General features: G+C 37.7%; 1 long non-coding RNA gene, 1 other non-coding gene and 1 pseudogene across 2 annotated transcripts in view; 2 read left to right on the top strand and 1 right to left on the bottom strand.

Annotated features, from left to right (window-relative positions):
- The window catches only part of LOC134728797 (uncharacterized), a 29,500-nt gene extending 4,660 nt beyond the window's left edge, over positions 1-24,840 (bottom strand). Inside the window, exons 1-2 of the long non-coding RNA XR_010109606.1 lie at positions 24,704-24,840; positions 1,216-1,379 (exon numbers count right to left, since the gene is read on the bottom strand). This is a non-coding gene — a long non-coding RNA (uncharacterized LOC134728797). The remainder of the gene's footprint in view (positions 1-1,215; positions 1,380-24,703) is intronic.
- Positions 3,389-3,516, top strand: LOC112436925 (small nucleolar RNA SNORA25). The gene has a single exon (XR_003025593.1). It is a non-coding gene; the product is annotated as a small nucleolar RNA SNORA25 (small nucleolar RNA).
- LOC100974731 (voltage-dependent anion-selective channel protein 1-like) lies at positions 19,641-21,817 on the top strand (annotated as a pseudogene).
- Positions 24,841-25,894: the final 1,054 nt, after the last annotated feature.

The raw sequence follows: 25,894 nt of genomic DNA, 5'->3' as shown, positions 1-25,894 counted from the left end.
GAAAGCACAGGCTTTGCCATTAGAAAAACTCTACTGGTGAGTTCAGGCTCCACTCCACTCTACTTTAATGGAGTGGCCAATTGCTTAACAACTCCAGACTTTCTGTTCTCTCACGTATATACCAAGGAGAATAATGAATGGCTCCTGTGTCATAAGCTCAGTATGAAGATTAACTGAGATAGTGCTTGTCAAGCTTTGATCACAATATCTGACGCAAAGCAAGTACTTAATAATTATTAACTACGAGAAACAGAAATGCAAAAAAGAAAAAGAAGCAGAGCAGGAGATCCAGGAAGACTAGACCCTGCTATGAGCAGCTTTTAGAGAAAAGGAAACTTCCAGGTGATAGAAAGTGCTAAAGTCCCCTTGCAGGGGTTTAACAGAAGCCATACTTATTAATACTAATACGAATACTACTATTACTTCATGTGTACACTCATGGAACTTGTGGATATTTGGGTTGCTTAAGAGCAGTATGAAAAGTTACTTTTCTATATTTAAAAGAATTTAATACGGCTGATTTTAATTGCATCAAATAATTGGTTGAATCCATTTATATATCCTCTAATTAGTATGAACTTTTATGCCTCATCTTGACCATTGAGAGTCTCCTTAGATGTGTTGGTCCCTTAAGTGACCCTTTTCTTGTAGTTGCAAATTCCAGGACCCTCTGTACAACTGTCCTGATGCACTCTTTTAGGGAATATGTATCTACCAGCCTGGCTTTGAACTGTGACTCGGAAGGTTCCCAACTTACAACTCTCCCTGGAGGTTGCATGATAGCCTTTTTTTACTTTCAGTATCCTACTGGCTATATCTTTGGGAAACTCAAACAAAATCAAAGAAAACTTTAAACTTTCTTATAGCAACAAGCTTTAGTCTACAGCTCCCAATTTTCTAAAATCTTAAGAGCTTCATATTGTCTTTATTTCTGAGGATAATTTTTTTAAAAAAAAACCTCGTACCATCTTCAGGTTTCCAGCTTCCTCCAGGTAAAGAATGGCAAATAGGGATCAGCTTACAAGTGAACCCCAATACATTGTTAATAGGTGCCAACCGAAAGAAAGATTCTGAGGTTTTGATCTGAGTTCCGAGGGAATAGAGTGTGGAGGAACTAAAATGGGAACACAGGAGTCCAGGATGATGGCCCAGAAGCCACAAATCTACTGGGTGCTGCAGTGTGCTACGCTGACCTACCTCCGGAAAAGCCCTTACCTCAAGCCATGCCCAATAATGTAGTCAGAGCACAGGAAGAACATCAACAAGCATCCACACAGCTGACTAGTTTGTTGTCGTTGCTTATAAGAGAATTTCAGTAGAAAGACTTCCAACTCGTTGGCTTTTAGACTCCTCCAAGAAAGGTATTTTGGGGGCATTTTCTATAATATAGCAACATTTGAGTCTTTTTTAGACCTTCTGAGGTTAACCCACAGTGGTAGCATAATGACTAACTGCATAATATACCAGCCATGCCCATGATACTTTATATCAAACATGATGGAAATTTTATTAAACTCATAATAACAACTGCACAATAAGAGGTTGTCATGATATATGAATATTGAGACAAATAGTGTGAAACAAAACAAAAAAAAAACCTCTTCTTCTCTATCCTTGAAATTTTCCACACCTTGACCATAGTTTCAAGGTCTTTATGATTCTTCATGGCTGTCATTTGATATGAAAATTACCTTTTCAAAAATAAATCTTGTCCATGGTATTGCTTTAATCTCTAACTTAATGCAAAATTATGCTACTTGGTGCATGAGACTCTCTTCACATTTTCAATGAAGAGAATTCCCCAATACTTAGGTTTTTCAAGAGGTACACTACTATTTCCACATGGCAGGACTTCTAGTTAACAAGATGATTGAACACGCAGTCTGTCTCCACTGCCTTTTAAATTACATTTAAAATAAAAGACATAAGAAAGAAAACCCAGGAAGACAAGGAGAATAGGAACAGAGACAGAATATAAAAGAGATAAAAACAAGATCTAAACACTGGAAGATAGATTATGAGCAATAACTGACTTCCAATCTTAGAGAAAACTACAATCTAATTATAAAGTGGAGGAGGCTAACGAGAAGCAAATTGATGTTCACCTGAAAGACCTCCAAAATGCTCTGGAAATGGCAGAAATAAGTTCTTCTAAAAGGGGAGGGACAGTGTCTGAAAACAGAAGGATAAGTTGAAGGACTGGTTAAATTTTTCAAGGGAGAATTGAGCTTCACTCTTGCAATCATCCTTTCCCAATACAGCTGAAGCCTGGAAGTTCACCCTGGAGAATTCAACCTGAAAGCATGTTAGGTTGCTCACAAGACATATAGCTGAGGGCGAATATGAGGGGCTGTATTAAAAACAGGGAAGTTATGTGAACTTTGACATACGGAACCTTGAGACATTCAGCAACCTTCATCACTCAGCTTCCAGGAAAGGAGCAGGTGGATTTTATGTCTCTAAAGCAACAAACTAAGAAAACTGATCTGCCCATGGGAAAAAATCTACAAAAATACACAAATGAAGGCCTGAAACAAAGTAGCTGGGCCACCACCAGTCACCCTATATTGAAGCTCAGCAGTTAACAAGGCATACTCATAAACATGTTTTTATGTCTGTTTTAAATGTGATCACTAGAAAAGTCTAACGTAAAAGAACGAACTGATTTGAAACAAAGAAAAAAGGAGAACTCCAAGACAGCAAATAGAGCAGAAAAAAAACTTTTTAGAACTTCAATATTCTCAGAGATGTAAGAGAAGAAATGGCATGCAGGAAGGGATGCTATTTAAAAAGGATTATTCAGACAATACAGAATTCTTAGAAGATAAAAACAGAATTCTTAGAAGATAAAAACAGAATGAAAAAATTTAAACAACAAAACTCAACAGAAGAGTTGAAAGCCACGATTTAATAAATATTTCAGAGAGAAGAAAAACTCACAAAGAGATACAAAATACAAGGATAAAAGGAATGCAAAATACAAGGATAAAAGGGAATGCAAAATACAAGGAAAAAAGGATCAGGACTTCCAATAGTATACTAATTAAAAACACCAGAAAGAGAGAAGAGTGAAAACAGAAAGGAGGGAATGATTACATAAAAATCGCAAGAAGATCCCTCAGAGTGGAATAACACAAATTTCCAAACTGAGTGCTCAGAATAACAAAATAAAAGTTCTTATCTTACTAAAAGAGCATGTCTTTATGAAATTTCACAACACTAAGGCAAAAGAAAACGCAAAAAGCTCCCAGAAAGAAAAATTATGGGTAACATATAAAGAGTCATGAATAAAAATAACATTAGGAAGTATCCCAAAAACAACAGTAGAAATTAGAAAATAGTGGTGGGAGACCTTCAAAATTATGAGAAAAAATTATTTCTAACATGTAGATAACTTCAAAGAGGGCTTGCGGAGCTGCAAAACCAAGAGCTTTTAATGTATTACTGAATATTGAAGTTCTCCATAGGATGCCATAGTCACTCAGTAGTGCTATATCTTCCTAAGCAGATATAAGACTTAGCTTCTGATAATCATGACCTAATAACCCATGATAGGTAATGTAGGAAGTAAATGTCTCAAAGTTAAAAAAATATTATTTATAACATGGAATGTTATATCTGGGAAAACTATCAATCAAACAATATTCCAAAAAGTTTATCTTTTAGGCACCTTACCTTATGGAGTTACTGGAGGATGCACTTAATGAAAATAAGGGAGGAAACCAAGAAAGCAAAAAACTGGGTTTCAGAACACAAGAAGTCTAACACAGCAGAAAGAAGGGTATTCTAGTGATGACAGCTTGTAGTAAGCCAAAGGAACAGCCACTATCAATTGGTGCAAATGGACAGAAGGCTCCAGGAGTTATATCTCTAAGAAAAAATAACACACACACACACACACCACAAGTGAAGGCTGTATTACCTGTAACATTGAATCTACTGAGGGGAGAGTTACATTTCTGGCAATGATAAACTACCCCTAGGGCATTAAGAACCAAAGCAAAAATTAAACGGAGGCAATTATCAACTGAAGACAATTCAAGAAGCTTTACCTAAAAAAGGAAATATAATCACGGACGTCATGTGGTTGAGGAGTGAATAATAATTTTGTAGAATTTTTGACATAGCTGTATTGGGGAGGTAAGAGAATGCAATTACCTGGGGGAGGGGAAGAGAGTATATTTTTAAAAGCTAAATCCTTTCTAACCATATACAAGACTGGGGTACTGGTATTTCTTTGTATTACATTCTATAGTGCATTTGTCTTTAAAATCATGTACATGTATTCATTGGACAGAAATAGAACATAACTTTCAAATTGCTGTATAAGCTATCACCCAAATAATTATCTTTTACAATAACTAACCCTAGTAGTGAGCATTTTTACATTTCTAGTTAAAATTTTCTTCCAGTTTTATTTAAAATTTCTTCATGAGACCAAGTGCTCATTGTTGAAATTAATTTGAAAACTGAGATAATTAACAAAGGGAAAAGGCTGCTTTTTTTTCCCCTGAAGGATAATTAAGTGCTCTGATTCTTTTATCCACTTTGCCTTTGTAAAATTCATCATAGAAAAAGTAACACCATAATATGGAAGAATAACTTCTCTTGGGAAATCTTGACTATCACAGAGTTGAGTTTCAAATTCTCAGGATAGTTGCCTGAGTATTCCTCCCTAAGAGAAAGACCTGTCCCTTGACAAAGAACTTGGCACTTGAATGATAAATAAAAGCCCTCTCTTCATTAAATCCACTCTTATTTAGTAACTGAGAAGGTCAAGTAAACAAGACAGCAAGGAAAATAGGACAGACTCCTCTAAAATCATCGGGCAAGGTGGATCTTTTTAAGGACTTGTCCTCTAACTGATTCATTCTTGGATAAGTGCTTGCCTCAAAAAAGAAGCCAGCTACTAAGTGGGAAAGGAAGGCTGAAAAGTGATTGCAGAATTATTTTTGTATAGGACTTTATAACCTACACAGATAACCCATCTTATTCTTTCCATTGACCTTGACTTTTTGGTTAGCTCAAGTAATTTTTCAATAAAAGAGTTCATATAATGTAAATCTTTGTAGAAATGAAAACAAAAAAATGTTTGAACTTAATTTGAATGTAAATGTGTTTTACTCTGTTTACAAAATGCTAACCTGAGTCTGAAAACTGTATTATTTCTTTCTGGTCTATAATGGTCAAATAATTGTTTTTGTCATTTTTAGAGCAATTTTCAAAGAGGTCTCATTTCATAGAGAAGTGTCCAATATCTCAATTTGTTTTTTCATTAGACAATCTCTCTAGTTACAAAAGAGTATTTAATACAAATTTCTGGTGGAGAGATGTTATGTTGGTCCTCTCCCAAATTCTCTTAATATTTTTATTTTTTCATACATCTGAACAACTCATTAATGTAACACCCTATGGGCAATATTGAAGGCATCAAAACAATGCTTAAAGAGTCTCAGAATTTACTGTTGTCTGTTAGTTAAGAGGCAATACTAGCGATGTGTGCATGCACAATTTAAAAGACCAGTACAAAGGGTTTATCCCCACACTTTGTCCACATAAAACCAGAACTTTGTTTTATAGCTGCAAACACTGTTTTCCAAACCCACAGGTGTCTGAGAGTTGGCCACTTAGACTCAACTCAGCCTGAAGCCTTTGTTCAAAGGGAGCTCCTTCATCTTCACAGATGCCTAATCTGTTTGCTGCTGCTGTTTCTCAGCAGTTCATAACTGTGCCACATGGTTTAAAATTGAGCCTCAGAGCTACCTTAAACTCTTTATTCTCTCCTGATTGAGGTAGCCCCATTTGCGCACACTATCTAGAAGCTGGTGAGGTGTTCTGCTGTCACCCATCCTGTATCACCTCCAGAAGTGCCCAGTCAGGGCAACTGACCATATGCCACGACTGTGGCTTTCATTCCTAATGATTTTCTGAAGCTGCATTGGTGAAATTACACAAGAGACCAGGTCAGCAGGCTGCTTCCAATCTTTCAAGGGGCTGTTTGTATCACTCTCTTCACCCTCAGCCAATTCTGGAGTTCAGTACCATATTGGCACCTCATTGTCATTCGTGGTATGGGGTTTAGGCTTTGTTTTTCTCAAGGGAGTGTTGGGTTTTGTGCGTCAAGAGCAGACTACTTTCAGGTTTAGGTTGCCTTTAAACATCCTTACATTGTGGGTCTTATGTGACCAACATTGATACATAATATTGGTCTTTTAAGGTTTATTGTAGATCCATTTGTAACTTAAGACATGAAATAGTCCATGATCACGCCATAGGTGTGTCAGACTTATAGGAATTACTCGGGATGGCAGGAAACTCTCATTTGTTCATGTTCATGAGTACTCACATGAAACTTGTGAGCTGTTCTCCTCCAGAATCTCTTTCTCGCCCATGTGTGGTTTCTCCGTTCTAGATCTTTTCCATTGAACAATCCCATCTAACATATGTGTGTGTGTGTATGTGTTCCCATGTAACAATTTTTCCTGAAAATAAGCAATTTCTAAGGTACAAATTTTTACCTTAATTATGTAAGAGTCTAAATATTTGAGTACCAGTGATAATAAGACACTTCATCACAACTTAAAAATGAGTGCATTCAACTAAAACTCTCATCCACCATAACCTAAAAATTGCAAACCTTTTTATACATCCATCTTTTGAAAAGATCTACATCATAATCAATGTCCAATAATTTAAAAAATATATGTGAGCATCTCAAAGCTATAGCATTTTTAAAATGCTATTGACCAAATGTGTACTTACATTGACTTATCTTGCCAGAAAGTATTATAAATCAAAATAAGACAAATAAAATTATTTTTATAACAGCTTGATTGAGATAGATACTCATTTAGGATACATTTTATGGTATCTAAATTATATATTTATGGTATTTAGATACCATAAGATGTATCTAAATGAGTCCATTTTATGGTATCTAAATTATCTCAATCAAGCTGTCATAAAAATGTACTCATTTAGAGGTCATTTGTAAAATTCATTACTTTTTGATATATTCACAGAACAACTGTACTGTGAATTTTATTGAGTTTTACACATGTATTCTAAATCTACTCATGTACATGTGTTGAGTAAACTGTGCAGCCATCAACACAACCAATTTGAACATTTTCATCACCACCACCCCCACCAAAAAAATCATGTTCCGCGAATTGCTCTCCAATACATCCATCTCTGCTCCCTCCCCTAGCATTAATCTACCACTACACAACCACTAATCTACTTTATGTCTCTATGGATTTGCCTTTTCTGAACATTACATATAAATGTAGTCATATAATATGTGGTCCTCTATACCTGGCTTCTTTCACTCAGCATGATGTTGTCAAGACTCAAACATGTTGTAGCATGTGACAAAGTCTCCTTTCTTTTAATGACTGAATAATATTCTATTCTATGCATATACCACATTTACATTTTGTTTATCTATTTGTCAGTTCATGAACATTTGAGTTGTTTCTACTCTTGGCTATTATGAATGATGATGCTATGAGCACTTGTGTACAAGTGTTTGTGTGGATATATGTCTTTATTACTCTTAGGTATATAGCTAGGAATGGAATTGCTGGATCAAATTACAATTTTATGTTTAACTTTCTGAGGAAGTGCCAGAATGTTTTCCAAAATCACTGCATCATTTTTTTTAATCCCCACCAGCAGTTTATGAGGGTTATGATTTCTCTATATCCTTGCCAATATTACTTATTGCATCTCTTTTTGATTATAGCCATCCTAATGGGTATGAAGTGGTAACTCACTGTGGTTTTGATGTGTGTTTTCCTGATGACAAATGATGTTGAGCCTTTTTAATGGCCTCATTGGTCATTTCTATGTCTTTTGAGAAATCCCTATTTGAATCTCTTACCTATTTTTAAATTTGGTGGTCTTTTTATGACTGAGTTGTAGAAGTCCTTATATATTCTAGACACAAGTTCCTTATTGGATATATAAATTTCAAATACTTTATTTCATTCTGTGGGTTGTCTTTTAACTTTCTTGATAGTGCCCTTTGAAGCAGAAACATTTTTAATTTTGATAAAGGCCAATTATGATGATTATTTTTATGTGTCAGCTTGAGTGGGTTAAGGGATGCCCAGATAACTGGCATTATTTCTGGGTGTGTCTGTGAGGATGTTTTCATAAAAGATTATCTTTTGAGTAAATAAGTTTGCCCTCACCAATGTAGGTGGGAATCATCCAATCTACTGAGGGCCAGAATAGAACAAGAAGACAAAGGAAAGGAAAATTTGCTCTCCTTGCTTCTCCTGCCCTTGAATATCAGTGCAGTTGGTTCTCAGGACTCTGGACTAGGACTGGGATTTACACTATTGACTTCCTGGTTCTCAGGTATTTGGACGTGTACTGGAACTGGACCACCAGCTTTCCCAGGCTTCCAGTTTATAGATGGCAGAGCATGGGACTTTTCAGCCTCCATAACTGCATGAGTTAGTCCTTCATAGTGGCTCTCTTTCTGCATATACTTCTATGTCTCCTATTTTTTCTTTTTCTTGAGAGAACCCTAATACACCAATTTATCTATGTTTTATTATTCATGCTTTTACTGTCATATGGAAGAAACCATTGACAAATTTAAGGTCATAAAGATTTATCCCTAAGTTTTCTTTAAAGGTATTACCTTCTACATTTAAGTCTCTGATCCTTTTTGAGTTAATTTTTGTATGTGGTGTGAGGTAAGGACCCAATATCATTCTTTTGCATGTGAATATCAATTTGTCATAGCATCCTTTGCTGAAATTAAATAACACTAAAAAAGCATCTAATTTCCCCATATAAAAGATTAAAATCCTGATAAAGATACTGTATTCAAATTCACTGAATCATCATCATAACACTGGTTTAATCACCAATTTCATATGTTATACGGACTGTTAGTATAATTAAGCACAGATGCTTCTTGACTTATGATGGGAATTGGTCCCAATAAGCCCATGAAAATACCATGTCAAAACTGCATTTAATACACCTAACCTACCAAACATCATAGTTTAACCTAGCCTACCTTAAACATGGCCCAAACACTTACATTAGCCTACATTTGGGAAAAATCATCTGACACAAAGCCTGTTTTAGAATAAAGTATTGACTATCTTTTGTCATATATTGAATACTGTACTAAATGTAGAAAACAGAATGGCTGTGTGGATACTCAAAGTACAGTTTCTATTGAATGTGTATCACTGTTGCACGATTGATAAATTGTAAGTTGAACCATCCTAAGTCGTGGATATCCATATTTTTTCAAGTGAACACTGGGCAACATAGTTACCAAGCTCAAATGTCATAAACTTATATTTAACAGATAGCAGTATCATAATGTATTATGTAAAATTTCTTACATACTCTCTTTGTATTTACTGTAACAAATTGTTTAATTAAGAAAAGACTTTTGGTGTCCAAAGTGTCCAGAACACTTTGAGTGTTAATTGAGGATAAATTTAATAAAGGTCAATATTCAAAACTCTAAATACATCCTCACCAACACTTGGCTTTTTCACTTTCATCATTCTCCTGGATGCGCAGTGGAATCTCTTTCTGGTGCTCATTTGCATTTTTCTAATGACTAATGATGTTGGGCATCTTTTTATCTGCTTATCAATCATTTGCATATCTTGTGACATTTCTACTAACATCTGTTACCCATTTTTGTTGCCTTATTTTCTTCTTATGATTGAGTTATCAGAACTCTTTATGCATTTGGGATACCTGTCCTTTGTTACATGTGCATATTGTGAATATTTTCTTTCTGTTTGTGGCTTGCCTTTTCATTTTCTTAATGTTGTCTTTGCCATTCAAACAGCAGACATTTTTAGTAGTGATGAAGTAAGATTGAATATATAGCAATAAAACAAAATTAGTTCCAGAAATAGACCCACATATTTATGATAACAGGTTGTTTAAGTAACATAGGTTGTGTTTTTGCCAACATTTTATAGTTTCAAACCTGAAAATTATTATTTCAAAATAAGTGATACCACAGTAAAGCTGAATCAATTGGAAGCATTGGAAAATACTTGTGGTTCTAATAATGAGCACTGGAGCTTGCCCATGGTCAATAGATTTTTAACAATGATTTCAAGGTAACTCCATGGAGGAGGGAGGAATAGACTTCCAACACATGATAGTGGAACAAGTAAATATTCATTTGGGGGAAAAATCATGTTTTAATTTTATACCATACATAAAACAGTTAATTAAGTACAGATTATAGGCCTCATCATAAAATCTAAAGCCATGAAATTCTACAAGTAAATAGGAGAAAATCTTCACCACTTTGGTAGGCTAAGATTTCTTAGACAGGAAACAAACAACATAAAGCAGTACATGTTTAAAACATTTCAATATTAGTCCAAAGTATGTCCATGAGGAGATGAGACTTATTTTTCATACCTATAACATGTTACATGTTCAAATGAACATTGCTTATAAGATTAGTCACTCCTTGCTGGTAGAGAAGTGGGGGGTCTACAGCACAAGGGTAAGGCACCCATATGCAGAGGGAAAGGAGATCTCACCTCTGCCTGATACACAGAGGAGTGTTAGGCTCTGTTCGGTTTTAGTCTGCTTTCGTAACTATGCTTACTTTACCTCCTTCTTTCTCTAGGGTGATGGCTTTCTTAGAGTTGGCCCAATTTCCATTAGGTTTTAAAGAAATTCTAAGCACATTTCTCAGCTGTACTTACACTGAAATCATTTTCTAATGTGACTTCTAAGGAATGCTGTAGTTGTGAGAGGAGAGGATGTTCTTGCTAAGAGTGAAGCAGTGCAGTACCAGCAAAGAGGTGACTACTAAGAAGACACTCTATCCCACAACTGAAAGTTGCAGGGGAACAATGTCATCATCAACATTTTCTTTCTCTTTTCCCTATAGGCATTTTAAGAAGTCTTTTATTTTCAGTATAAAATGTTATGGGAATACAGACAAGTCCTGAAAATAATCTCATAGTATATTTCTACCTACACGCTACATTTACCAAATCTCTTCGAAATTTCAGTTGCTTTCTCCCATTCATGGGCTTTGGTAGTATTTTCTTCTTTTGCTGTGCTCAAAAGATTTCTTAATTTCCAAAACTGAATACAATTTGTTCTCCCAGCTTTCTTCTTGGATGTTTTCATCGCTGAGGTCTGTGATCCCATTTCTTTCTGTGCTGAATTTGAATATCTTAGTCACTGATAATAAGCTGTCCTCTCATTTTCACACTTGAAATCAATCTCTCTTAGCAGTAAACAGCAGTCCTAGTATTCTTTTTAAGTTGTAAAAAAATTTAAAAAGGTATGCTGAAGTAATCCAGCATGCAATACACAAAACTAGAGAATGAAAGAAAACCCTGGTGCAGATTGATGCAGCTAAAGGAAGATATAGCATGATCAATAAAGAACAGACAACTCCTTATTTCCTTGTCTTCCACACAGATTTATAAAATTGAAAATTAGATTCCATAACCCTTTTCCAGGGAAAACAAAAACTGCTTTGAAAGCTAACTCTACTAAGCTCTGCCTATTACCTTTCATCTCTTTCACTAAATCTGATGCTCTTCACAGAAGCACTTTGGAGTTTTATAAATCAAAGAACTAAAAGGAAAATCTACCCTCTGAAAATTCAGCATGCCTTTGTACATTAGCTTTGTCACTATGCTAATAGGAAATATGTCAGCTTCTTATGATACACATTTTACTCCTAGTGTTGTATCTGGGCAATTTTAGGAAGTATATGAACAACTCTTTTAGGCTTAATACTAAAGCCAAGAATGTAACAGAGGCATGAAATATCCAAGAGAAAACATAATGTAGAAGTACAAAAGTAATATTGTCTTTTGAACACATTTTTAATACATTTTTGTAATATAGTTGAAATCTTATTATAATAACTGGGTATATCTTAAATACTTTCAAAATTGGAATTATGTGATAATGAGTTTTATTTGAAATAAATGAGCTGTCACTTGGGAACTGAAATATTTTATAATTCAAAGATACTTTTGAAATGTTCTTCGGTCTACATTAAAAGTGTTTATGCCTCACACTCAAGTTATTTGTGCTGTGAAATAATGTGCAAAAATGAGATTTTGTGAAGAAAAGGAAACAACCTAAAATGTAACAATTATGAACAATACTGAAACTGGAGCATCTACGGGCTATGAATGGTTGACCCCATAATGGTTAATAACAATTGAAAAGAAATGAACCAAAAACTAAGAAACAAAACCTGCAAATGTACCAACACCAATAAAGACATGTTTAGCCTCACTAGTAAGTCCAGAAAACCAAATTAAAGCAACAGTGAGATGCCATTTTTCAACTATTAAATTGAAATATATAGACACTCACATCTAATAAGGATGGTTTAGGGGGATTTCCAGCAAACTGTTAATACTGGCTACCTCAGATGGATGAAATTAGGAAAGCAAAAAGTAAATTAATTACGCATTAGGGACTTCTGAAATTCCCTGTTTAAAAAAACATGTAAAAGTTATAACTTGAAAAATAGAAATATGCTAGAAAAGTAATAGAAAACACATATGCACACACACACATAATACTCCATGTTGGGTTTCCTTAGGTGCTGCTGTCTAAACTGTAAATTTCTGGAGTGCAATTTGGTAAATCAAATAACTTAAAAATGCACAAAAATTTAAAACTTAAAAATCTTAAAAAAACTTTAAAATCTTCTTTGACGTACAAAAATTTACTTTTAAGAATTTATCTTACCAAAAATAATTATGATGACAGGCAGAAATAACTATGGGAGAGTTTACTAAAGAGCTTTCACCATAGCAAAATGTTGGAAATAATATAAATGTCCAATAATAGTAAGCCAATTAAGTAAATTACATGTTATCTGTATGATACACTACTGCACAGAAATTACAAATTATGCTATAAAAGAAAATTTAATGGTGTTAGAATGTTCATTATATATTATTAAATTAAGAAGTAAGTTGTAAAATAGGATTGCAGTGAACCTGCTTTTGTTTAAAATTACACAGTTGTAATTTTCAATATACCATATATATGATGGCATTATGAATTTACATCGGAATATTAACAGTGGTGATGTCATATTGTTAGGGGATGTGGAGAGTTTTAATGTATCAATGCAATCTGGACATTATTCAAATAGCAGTTAAGATCTAAGAAAAAAACTGTGCAAGGAAGAACCAGTTTGGTAAAAATATGGGAAAATTTTTCTGTCACTAATATCAGCAGAGAGAAATGAACAGACTTAAAGGAGAGAAAGGAATTATGAGAGCCAGAACTCTAAAATAACCCCCAATGAATCATGGTATAATCCCCTCCCCTTAAATGCGAGAAAAACCTGCAACTTGCTTCTAGCAAATAGAATATGGCAGTCAGTCCCATAATTATGTTCTTTATGTAAGACTTCATCTCAGTGGACTAGGGCAATGGCTTCTCTGGCTGGCTTTACAGAATCCAGCTGCCACATTGTAAGAGCTATGAACAGGCCACATGGACAATAAGTGCAAGAACCTCTAGAACCTGAGAGGTGGTACCCAGTTGACAGACAGCAAGAAATTGGGTCTTGAGTCCTACATCCACAAGGAACTGAATTCTTTCTTTGTTTTGTTTTTTTTTGTTTGTTTGTTTGTTTGTTTTTTTGAGACGGAGTCTCCCTCTTTCGCCCAGGCACCGGACTGCAGTGGCGCTAGCTCGGCTCACTGCAAGCTCTGTCTCCCATGTTCACGCCATTCTCCCGCCTCAGCCTCGCGAGTAGCTGGGACTACAGGCTCAAGCCACTGCGCTCAGCTGATTTTTTGTATTTTTAGTAGAGACGGGGTTTCACCGTGTTAGCCAGGATGGTCTCCATCTCCTGACCTCCTGATCTGCCCACCTCAGCCTCCCAAAGTGCTGGGATTACAGGTGTGAGCCACCGTGCCCGGCCAGGAACTGAATTCTTCCAACTACTTAAGCTTAGAAGAAGACCTCGAATTCAATAGAGAAACACAGCTAGTCTGACACCTTGAATGCAATTTTGTGACACTCTGAACAGAGAACTCAGTTAAACTGTGCTTGACTTCTGGGCCACAGAAACCAGGAGATAATAAATACATGCTTTTAAAAATCACCAAATTTGTGATCTTTTTTTAGCAAGTATATAATCAATGCCATGCTCCATGCTTGACATTGATTATATAGTGTCAGCAATCAAGAAGATTATAGTTAGAGAGAAAGATGGGCAGAGAATAAGAAAAGACAGTGCATTATAAGTGTGATGCAAGAGTCACACATGGGACATGTCAATTACATTATGGTGAGGTGGAATGGTGGTTGAAAGCACAGGCTTCAAATTTTGACTCACTTGGACTTGAATTCTAACCCAACAACTTACTAATTTTATGCACTTAGGAGAGTTGCTTAAATGAAAGATCCTCTTTTTCCATATATAATGGTTATATTAAGGCCAACCTTGTGGAGTTATTGTGTAACTAAATTAAATAATACATAGCTCGCCAGGCGCGTTGGCTCACACCTGTAATCCCAGCACTTTGGGAGGCTGGGGCAGGCAGATCACGAGGTCAGGAGTTCGAGACCAGCCTGACCAACATGGTGAAACCCTGTCTCTACTAAAAATACAAAAATTAGCCAGGCCTGGTGGCATGCACCTGTAATCCCAGCTACTCAGGAGGCTGAGGCAGGAGAATCACTTGAACCCAGGAGGCAGAGGTTGCAGTGAGCCAAGATTGCACTACTGCACTCCAGCCTGGGTGACAGAGTGAGACTCCATCTAAAAAAAAAATACAGTGCTGTTTAGAACATAATACATGCTTACTGACTGTGAGCTATCATAATTATTATTTTGCTTCAAGGAGGTAACACCTGAACTAAACTTTGAAAATGAGTTAATCTACTAAATGCTAGTGGGGAGTTTGGAGAGTCTAAGGAAAGGTAAAGGAGTTAAAACTAAAAAGGTAATTGTATTAGTCCATTTTCACATGGCTGTAAATAACTTCCTAAGACCAGGTGATTTATAAAGGAAAGAGGTTTAATTAACTCAGTTCCTCATGGCTTGGGAGGCTTCAGGAAACTTACAATCATGGTGGAAGGGAAAACAGGCATATCTTACATGGCAGTGAGAGAGCTTGTGAGAGTGCAGGAAAAACTACTGTTTAAAAAACCATTAGATCTGGTGATAATCCACTCACTATCATGAGAACAGCTTCCTTCTCTGGCACATGGGGATTACAATTTGAGATGAGATTTTAGTGGGGACACAGAGCCAAACCATATCATTTTGCCCTAGCCCCTCTCAAATCTCATGTCCTTTATACATTTCAAAACCAATCATGCCTTCCCAACAATCCCCAAAGTCTTAACTCATTCCAGCATTAACTTAAAAGTCCAAGTCCAAAGTCTCATCTGAGACAAGTCAAGTCCCTTCTGTTTATAAGCCTGTAAAACCAAAAGCAAGTTAGTTACTTCCAAGATACAATGCAGGTACAGGCATTGGGTAAATATTCCCATTGCAAATGGGAGAAATTGGCCAAAACAAAGGTGCTAAAGGCCCCATGTAAATCTGAAATCCAACAGGGAAGTCATTAAATCTTAAAGCTCCAAAATGATCTCCTTGAACTCCATGTCTCACATCCAGGTCATGCTGATATAAGAGGTGGGTTTCCATGGTCTTGGGCAGCTCTGCCCCTGTAGCTTAGCAGTGTATAGCCCCTCTCCCAGCTGCTTTCACAGGCTGGTGCTGAGTGTCTGGGGCTTTTCCAGGTACACTGTGCAAGCTGTTAGTCAATCTACGCTTCTGGGATCTGGAGGATGGTGGCCTTCTTCTCACAGTTCCACTAGGCAGTGCCTCAGTGGGGACTCTCTCCCACCCCACATTTCCCTTCTGCACTGCCCTAGCAGAGGTTCTCTATGAGGGTTCTGCCTCTGCAGCAAACTTCTGCCTGGACATTCAGACATTTCCATACATCCTCTGAAATCCAAGCAGAGGTTCTTAAATCTCAAATCTTGACTTCTGTGCAGCTGCAGGCCCAACACCATGTGGAAGCCACCAAGGCTTGGGACTTGCATTATCTGAAGCAACAGTCTAAGCCATACCTTGGCCCCTTTTAGCCATGACTGGAGTTGAATGGAGTAGCTGGGATAGACACACCAAGTCTTGAGGCTGCACAGAGCAATGGGGGCCTGGCTCAGCCCATGAAACCATTTTTCCCTCCTAGGCCTCCAGGCCTGTGATGGTAGGGGCTACCATCCAGATCTCTGACATGCACTGGAGACATCTTCCCCATTGTCTTGGCAATTAACATTTGACTCTTCATTACTTATGCAAATTTGACTTGAATTTCTCCCCAGAAAATGGGTTTTTCTGTCTTACTACATGGTCAGGCTGCAAATTTCCCAAACTTTTATGCTCTGCTTCCTTTTTAAACGTAAGTTTCAATTTCAGATCATCTTTCTCAAGTTCAAAGTTCCACAGATCTCTAGGGCAGTGGTAAAATGCTGCCAGTCTCTTTGCTAAAGCATAGCAAAAGCGACCTTTACTCCAGTTCCCAGTAACTTCCTCATCTCCATCTGAGACCACCTCAGCCTGGACTTCATTGACCATATCGCTAGCAGCATTTTGGTCAAAACCATTCAACAAGTCTCTAGGAAGTTCCAAATTTTCCCACATCTTCCTGTCTTCTTCTGAGCCCTCCAAACTGTTCCAACCTCTGCCTGTTACCCACCTGCATTAGAGCCTTGTCCAGGTCTATAATAAACTTTGAGGGAACAATAAACTTATGCTGTATTAAGCCACAGAGTTTTCTGTTTGTTTGTTTTTTAATCTCAGCATAATCTTGCCTATCTGACTGATACAGATATTATTACCAGAAATTGGGTAATTTCATAACAAAGAAAATTAGTTATGTGTATTAGTCAAGGGGCTGGATGACAGTGGTGAGAAAACTGATACTGGAGGTTACAAAAATGGCAACCCATGTTATGCAATAGAAAAACAGTTGGAAAAATCTGGCCTAAATGAACGTTTTAGGTAGATTACAAACACAATGAACATGTAGCAAGATTGAGAAGAGATTGAAAAACAGTAAGTAGTATGTGTCAGCTCCAGTTGACTGTGCTAGAAATGGTTCTCTGAGAAAGAAATGAGCTCAAAAAAGTAGTGGCTCGTTTGTAAGTATAATGTAAAAAACATGGAGAGGGCCCAGAAATTCAGAGAATTTGGCATTAAATAGGCAACTGCTTCTCAAACTCAAACAGAAGAAAATGAGTAGGACTTTGGGCAAAGATGGCCCATTAAAACTGAATGTTTCATCTAGGAACAAATTAAGGATCTGTCATGAGACCCATTTTAAAAATCTATGGATAAGTTAGGGTACCCAGGGTAAATATCAAATTAAGTTGTAGTGTCCAGTGAGTCTTTTAAGTTGGTTAAGATAGCTCAGGGAAAAGAACCTAAAGGTGATTTTTCCACCCACGTCTGATAGGCTCAGGCAGCAAAAATTAATTCAAGGATAGGAGGGAGTGGTAGCTCGTGACAGCAAGAAAGTAAAAAATTATAGCTAATATGAAAATTAAGACTCTTGAGTCTTGAGGACTGCTAGTGTGGTTATTGACATATGAAGCTGACTGTAATTGAACAGATAAGAATCTCAGTGTTTGAGAGTTATACAGCAAAAGAATTACCAACCTGCACTAAAAGAAACTTTTTTGAGTTTTTGGAACTGAAAATGACCCATAGGCCCTCGAATATCAACAGGCAAGAAGTAGACTGAGAAAATGTTACAGCATCTGCTGAAGGCATATTCTAGCAATATCCAAGGAGGAAAATGAAAGGAAGAAAACCTCACAGGAGGTGGAGTGAAGAGCTACAGAAAACAACAGACTGAAGAGCCCTTTCCAGGGAACAGAATCTGAAACCTAATCATATACAGTTGTCCCTCCATATCCACAGGTTCTATATCTCAAATTCAACCAAACTCAGATGGAAAATATTTAGGGGAAAAAAGGGATAAACATAACAACACCACAATAAAAAATACAAACTTGTAAAACAATGCAGTATAATAATTGTACAGGAAGATGTACATAGGTTATATGTAAATACTACACCTTTTATATAAGGGACTTGAGCATTCATGGATTTTGGTATTTGCAGGGTATCTTGAAACTAATCTCCCACAGATATTGAGGGATGACTGTATAGCATGCCTTGTTCCAAGGGTAGAGAGCCATTGCAACATCTTTACCCTTGCTGTATACCAGTGATGAATGTATCTTGCATTTTTCCTTCATCTGAATGTCTACTGGGGCCATCCTAACCTTGGTATATTGTTATAAGGGGTGTAAGGAGAGACAAACAACTTACCTTATGAATGTATAGGTCTCTGTAATAACAGGGTACATGTCAGGACCAAGGTGACCAAAGGCATCACTCAGAGATCCTGGACTTGAAATAGAATCCAGTTGGTTTGGTTAAAATTTTGGGTTATAATCCCTGAGGAAAGAGGTAAGTATTTTTTGCATGTCAAAAGGAAACTAAATTAACTACGTGTTGTGTGATAGGACTGGGTAGTCATCAGGGCTATTCACCGAATATTTCCAACACTCCTCTAGGTACATGGAAGGAGAACAATGCTCTGCCCTCTTGAAATTGGATGTGGCCGTATGACCTGATTTAGCCAATGACACATTTTCAGAAGTAGTACAAGTGATTTCTAGGCAGAAGTTTTAAGAGCCAATATGCAATTCTCTCTTCCATCCCCTTCTGTCTGGTTTGGCAACAGGCAATGTTTCAGATCAAATCTATTTCATCAGCCTGGATTCCTCAGTCAGGAAGACAAAAAGCAGAACCTCCCAGCTACTTGTGGAAGATGTTGCTGTGAGCTAGTTCTTGTTGTATGAAGCCAATGAGTTTGTTGAGTTGTTTTTATACTAGCATAACTATTCTATCAAGATTGATCCATTAACATGGGTACAAGGTGCCTGTAATTTTGTTCCTGTCTGACTCTCAAGGCATACGCCAATCATTCTCTGAAATGCTTGTACTCCAGAAATTCTAGTAAGCTACTTTAAAATAAAAGAACAATGGTGTGCAGAGCATAAATCGGAGAGAGGAAAACCAGAGAATGATATTGAAGTCATAGGAACAGATGAGCCCAGGTAAATACACAAAGGAGTCTAAATATGAAAGGCTAAGGACAAAGCAAAGGCATTTAAAAGCTGAATGGAAAAAGGCATGGAATGCAACAACGGAGGATGGAGGCAACTTAAACCTGTTAGAGAAGTTCTAGGGAAACCAAGGGAGAAACATTACAAAACTGAAAGTCTCATAGCATCAAACTGGACAAAAAGATTAAATAGGATAGAGATTAAGAAGAAACGATTAAATCTGACTATTAACAGGACTCTGTTGTCTTCAAGTAGAGTTTAAATGGAAGAAAGGATCAATAAAAGGACTGAAGAGGCCTGGAGATAAAATGAGAGGAGAGGAAGAGGGAGTTCAAGAAGAACAAGGGAAAACTTGCTTCTGGCAGTCATTACCTCATTCTTTTTTAAAAAGTAAGTCATCTTCTAAGGCTCCTCCACTTCCAAATTCCAAGGACCCAATCCAGAAAGTGAGGTCTAGATTAACCCCAGACATGTGTTGGTTGACCTCCATGCTAAATCTCTACAAGAATCAATGTGGCGTTGGGATCTAAGCCACTCCAGACTTGACAGTGGACAAGTCTAAACTCCTGGATAAGTCTCTCCAAGCTGCTATGTCTCTGAGTGTAGTTTGGTGCTTGAGGAGAAGCCAACATTTGTTACACTTATTATATCAGTCATCTCATTTAATCCCCATTACAACCCTCCAAGGTGTGTCTGCATTGGATAGGTAAGAAAACCAAGGCTCATGGCCCAGCATGGTGGCTTACGGCTGTAATCCTATCACTTTGGGAGGCCAAGGCAGGTGGATCACATGAGCTCAGGAGTTCAAGACCAGCTGGACAACATGGCAAAACCCAATCTCTATAAAAAATACAAAAATTAGCTGGGCATGGTGGCACATGACTATAGTCCCAGCTACTTGTGGGGGCTGAGGTAAAAGGATCACTTGAGCCTGGGAGGTCAAGGCTGCAGTGAGCTGAGATTATGCCACTGCACCATGGCACTCCAGCCTGGGTGACAAAGTAAGACCCTGTCTCAAGAAAAAAAAGAAAAAGAAAAGAAAATCAAAGCTCACAGTGTTTACATTACAAGATCAACTTGTTATAGGCAGCAAGGCCACTATATCTTTCAGACTGCAAAGCCTGGGCCTGTGCCATACTTCTCAACTGGGAGTATCAGTCACCATTGGGGTACGCATGGTCCTATGCCATGACATCTAGTTATGCCACAGAATGTAAAATTTGCATAAATTTTTAAGATGAAATTCAAGACATCCCAAGATGTCCAGGCATCAGTCTGCATGCTCTTTTGCCAAGGTGGGTCCTTCTTCGGAAAAGTTTGAAAAATACTGCATGTTCATACCACCTAGAATGGACCCAGGCTGAAACAGAAATTGCTGAAGCCAGAACCACTTTGACTCCGGTGAAAGAGAGGCTAGAGACTGTGCCAGAGCAAATTCCTCCCTGCATTACATCCTTCTTTGATGCCAGGCTCCTATGTGCACACAAAGCCACTGGTCACTTGTGAAGATTACCCAGTGATGAGATGTGGCCTTCTCAGTTTTTGGAATGGGGAGATGACAAAAAGCAAGCTTTTCTCCAGGTTTCAAATGAAATTTTTAACCTTCTTCTCTCTCATCCCCCAAAATAATTTTGACCTATTGAAATATAAACCGTCTTAATACAAATAGGCAAATATCCATACCTTCCCGCCATGGCTGCTGGAGGCCATCATCACTACCTCTGAGCAGAGGATGGCTGTGCCACTCGCACATGGCAATCTGGGCAAATCTACCAGGGATCCCTTCACCGAAGCTATGGACTTGGTGTAATGAAACTTTATTTAAAAACAAAACCTGGAATTTACAAGTTCGGGTTCAGTCAACACTGAGACCACCAAAGTGATGGGCAGCCTGGAAACCAAGTACAGAAGCATTGAGTGTGGTCCGGCATATATGGGGAAATGGAACACTGACAACATGTGAGGCACCAAGACTGCCATGAAGATCAGCTCACATGTGGACTGAAGCTGACGTTCCATTCATCTTTCTTACCTAACACTGGGGGAAAAAACGTGCTAAAATCAAGACAGGGTACGATCGGGAGCCCATCTGCCTGGGCTGCAACATGGATTTGGACATCACTGGGCCTTTAATCTGGGGCATGCTGGTGCCGGGTTAGGAAGGTTGGCTGGCTGGCAACCAAATGAATTTTGAGACTGCAGAGTCCTGAGTAACCCAGAGCAACTTTGTGGTTGGCTACAAGACTGATGAATTCTAGCTTCACACATGTGAATGACAGGACAAGAGTTCAGTGGCTCCATTTACCAGAAGGTGAACAAGAAATTGGAGAGCGCTGTCAATCTCTCCTGGACAGCAGGAAACAATAACACTCATTTCAGAATAGCAGCCAAGTATCAGATTGACTCTGAAGACTGCTTTGCAGGTAAAGTGAACACATCCAACCTGGAGGTGTTTCTACTCCAGTTCATCAACACCTCTTTTACACCAACCTGATAGGTGTAGGATACACTCACGACCCTAAAGCCAGGTATCAAACAGACACTGTCAGCTCTCCTGGATGGCAAGAACATCAATGCCAGTGGCCACAAGCTCAGTCTAGGACTGGATTCAAGCCTAAATGAATACTGTACAATTGTTTAATTTAAAGTATTTTGAAGCATAGCTACCTTCAGAATTTAGTGTATCTTTCAATGTTGTATGTCCAGGATGCAAATATTGCTAAATATCATATCAGACCTTCAGGTTGTAAAGACAATTCAGCTTTAAGGTGTTACCCTTTCAGAAGTACAGAAGAAACCCAATTCCACAAAAGATCCTTTCAGCTGTAGACTTGGGGAGCTAGGTGGCCCCTCTAGAGATCAGGTTCCTTTTTTATCTAGAAATGACTGCAATTGGAAGCTGATGATATGTAGGCACTTTGTAAATGCATATTGAGTAAATGAATGAAATTGTGACTTCCTGAGAAATGAACCGTGGTTACCTAACCCTACTTGATGAGAGGCTCCTTGCTAGATGGTGTGTACAAACTCACCTGAAAGGGACTTTTTAAGACAGCTCTTCATGACCTGTTTCTACTCCAGTTCATCAACACCTCTTTTACACCAAAAGGTCTGCAGGGTGTGGTAACTGTTTCTTTTTTGCCATTTTGAGGTGGAAGAGGGTGCATGTGATGAAGCCAATAATTCAGGACTTAATTCAGTTTTACATTGTGGTTTTTGGTCCTTGGACCAGAGTATGAAATAGCTACCGGGAGCTCCAGCTATAAGTTTGGAAGAGGCTGTGTGATTGTAATAACAAGGTGACAACACTCAGAATCTAAATTGGACTTCTGTTGTATTCTCACCACTCTATTTTTTAGCAGTTTAATGAACACACTTTATATTCTTCCATTTTGTGTGGAATTAGAACCTTCCCTTCAAATACTGTAATTAACATCACTTAAAATAAAATTTGAAGAGAATACTGAAACCTCATCCTTCTATTGTCTTTATTAATTAAATGTAAATAAACAGGAAAAAAACAAATAGGCAAATTCTACTATCTAATTTATTCATTTAGTTTCACACACAGACTTAAAAGAGTAAGTTTATATTAATTTAGCAACATTGCGTTTGAAAGAATTTTATTCGAATGCCTCATTCGCATCTTGTCTTTATTGCTTTCACCATTGCTTGACTCACTTTTCGAACAGGTTCCAGGGCCCATGTCTTTCTTACAGTCTAAATTGATCGAGAGGTGGTTCTTTTCCATTTGTGTGGAGGCCGTCAATGAATACCTCATCTCATGCCACAAGAAGCCAATTTGTGTAATTTTTTTAGAAAATTGTTTTGTGTGTCTTATAGGTATTTATTTGCAACCTCTACATTATCATTTACTGTATTCCTCCTAAAAGTAATCTTTGAAACTTTAAGCCTTCCTTATATTCAACATTTGAAATTGCATGATCATATACACAGGGGTACAAGTGAAATGTTACAATTTAAATTGTGTTTAAAATAATTTAAACTTAAACTATGCTAAATTTTTGTCTTAAAAAATTTTATCAGCTGACCTTAAAAAATTTTCAAAATTAGCATTGTTTAAGGTATTTTCAGGCAAATGTGTCTTTCCCAAATATATCTTTATTATTCAAAATTAAGTATTAATAATAAAGCCCATACCATGTAATATCAAAGTCCCTCTTCTCTAAGTGATAATTGTTTAAGAAAAAATGATAAACTCACCTTATAGTCAGACATATATGGCAACTATTTTACTAGCGCAAAACTGACCTCAGAACCCAAGAGTTCAGAAGGGATTCATATAACTATTAATGATTCCAAATTGTGTCTTACCTTCACAGCATAATGAACTTGGCCACAGCATAATAATAAGTTTCTCTTCCTCCTGTCTCCATATTCGTCTCTCCTCACTTGCCTATGCTTGATTTCTACTCATAATTCAATTCTAGAGCAATTTATATCACTTGCTGGGCCTGTTGCAAGCCCCAAATTAATTACAACTTGGTAGTTTGGGGTCATCTCAACATAGCCCTTCTCTAAGGGAGTGGTTCACAAATGAGGGAGAACCTAATTTCATGTGACTAAAAAAAGTAAACTTACATCAACAAATTCAGTACCCTTTGAGCATATCACTTGCAATTTAATAAAAGTACATTCAGGGGGTCTTCATTAAATGCTGACATTCTTTGAGTGATTTTACCTAATAATATTAGCTGACATTCCCGGTGGTGCTGTTTTCCTGAATTATGTGTGAGCTCTTCCAATTCCTAATAAAAATGTCCTTCTATGCTGCTCATTTCCACATTCATATTTCCAGCCCTGATTCTCACCCAAGCTCCACTCCAACCTGCTCCTTAGAAATCATTTCAAACCTAGGATGTTCCACCATCACCTCAAACCCAACATGCACAAGGCTGAATTTATTTTATTGCTTGTCTGAAGAGTTTTCTAAAAGTTCTGGGTCATTCACCACGGGAAAGAGGGAATGAAAGTTACACTTAATATAGGATGTATGGGTCTATATAAATTAATTGACATAGTGGTCAGAAAACCCTGGCCATAAAATAGTTCCACTTCCTTGTATTACTAATTTTGCACACCCGAGCAAGATTTTATAAGTTGTGCTAATAATAAGTACATGTTTTTCTCTGCCTGGGTTTTGTGTATCAAGTGAGAAGTAAACACCTCCTGCTGCTTCTGCTGTAATTCCCTCTGAGTAAGCACTGCTGTGTTGTGTGTGTACATGTGTGTGTTTGTGTATATGTGTGTGTATGTTTGTGTGTGTATGTGTGCATGTATGTGTATGTATATGTACCTGTGTCTGCATAGGTGTGTATTTGTGTGTGTCTGTTTTTGTGTGTTTCCATGTGTACATATGCGTTTATATGTTTGCATGTGTGTATGTGCACATGCGAATTTGTGTGCTTGTGTTTGAATGTGCACATGTGTATTTGTATATGTGTGAATGTGTGTGCAGTGCACACTGTAAGAAGATTAAACTTGGGTCACAAAGTGGAAACCTTACAGTTGGCCTGTCTCCTTTTTGCCGTCAGCTGGAGCTCTGCCCTTGTAACTTTCAAGTCATTTTCAGGGTGGGTCATTCACATGGTGTCCACCACCAGCCCCTTCAGTCCAGAGTGGGGAATGTCTTGATTGAGACCATCTTGCCTTGAAATCAAAGGAACATAATAAGGAAAATAGGATGTTGGTTCCAATTTTTGTTTTCTTGTCTACCACATCCAATAAAGAGACACCTTTTGTTTTAGTTTATATAAAAACATCTCTTTAGAGAGCTCAATCTGCTCAAACAATATGGGTTAGAGAAGAGAAGCTGTTTCCCATTTCTACAAACAACTCAGAGACCAGGTACAACATTCTCCTGATAGATCTCCATACACACACACACACACACACACACACACGCTCACACACATTCACATTCACAGACACATATATTCACAGTCACACATTCCCACCCACCCACACACTCACATACACATGCTTATTCACACACACACACTCACATCCACATGCTTATTCACACACACACACTCACATCCACACTTAGATACACATATACACATTCATGCACACACACACACATATACTCACATACACATACCTTCACACATGTGCACTCATATACATACATTCACACATATCCATGCCCACACACACTCACACATAGATACACACACTCATTCACACATATACACACATCGATGCACACACACACTCACACACATTCACACCCACACTCACACTTGCACACTGCCCCACACACAATCATAGACACATCTGCACTCACGCACTTACTGTCACACACACCCAGAAGCACCCACACAGCCTTTTCCCCTTCTCACCAGTCATATTTGTTCCTCATCTTTCAAGGAACAGGGCCCAATTACTCTCTCTGGTTCTTTTACAGTGTCTGGTCTGTCAGCTCGTCCTCTCCATCCCCACAGCTGTCTCTTCATTTCAGTGCATCTCCTGACACCCGAGTGACTCACAACTTCCTCCTAATGAATCTCCCTGACCCCAGAATCTTTACTCTAGTCCACCTTGTCCTGGCACCAGATCCATCTTGATCACAACATTTTCTTATTCCAGCAGGTGCCACCTCATTGATGATCAACAAATCAGGCACATTTAAACATCATTCAATGAGGAAGGAGAGATTGCGAATGTTTCTGGGTGGCTTGGCTGCCTATTCATA

The sequence above is a fragment of the Pan paniscus genome, chromosome 14, assembly GCF_029289425.2.
Source record: "Pan paniscus chromosome 14, NHGRI_mPanPan1-v2.0_pri, whole genome shotgun sequence".
NCBI classification, from domain to species: Eukaryota; Metazoa; Chordata; class Mammalia; order Primates; family Hominidae; genus Pan; species Pan paniscus.
This window is presented reverse-complemented; position numbering and strand designations above follow the sequence as displayed.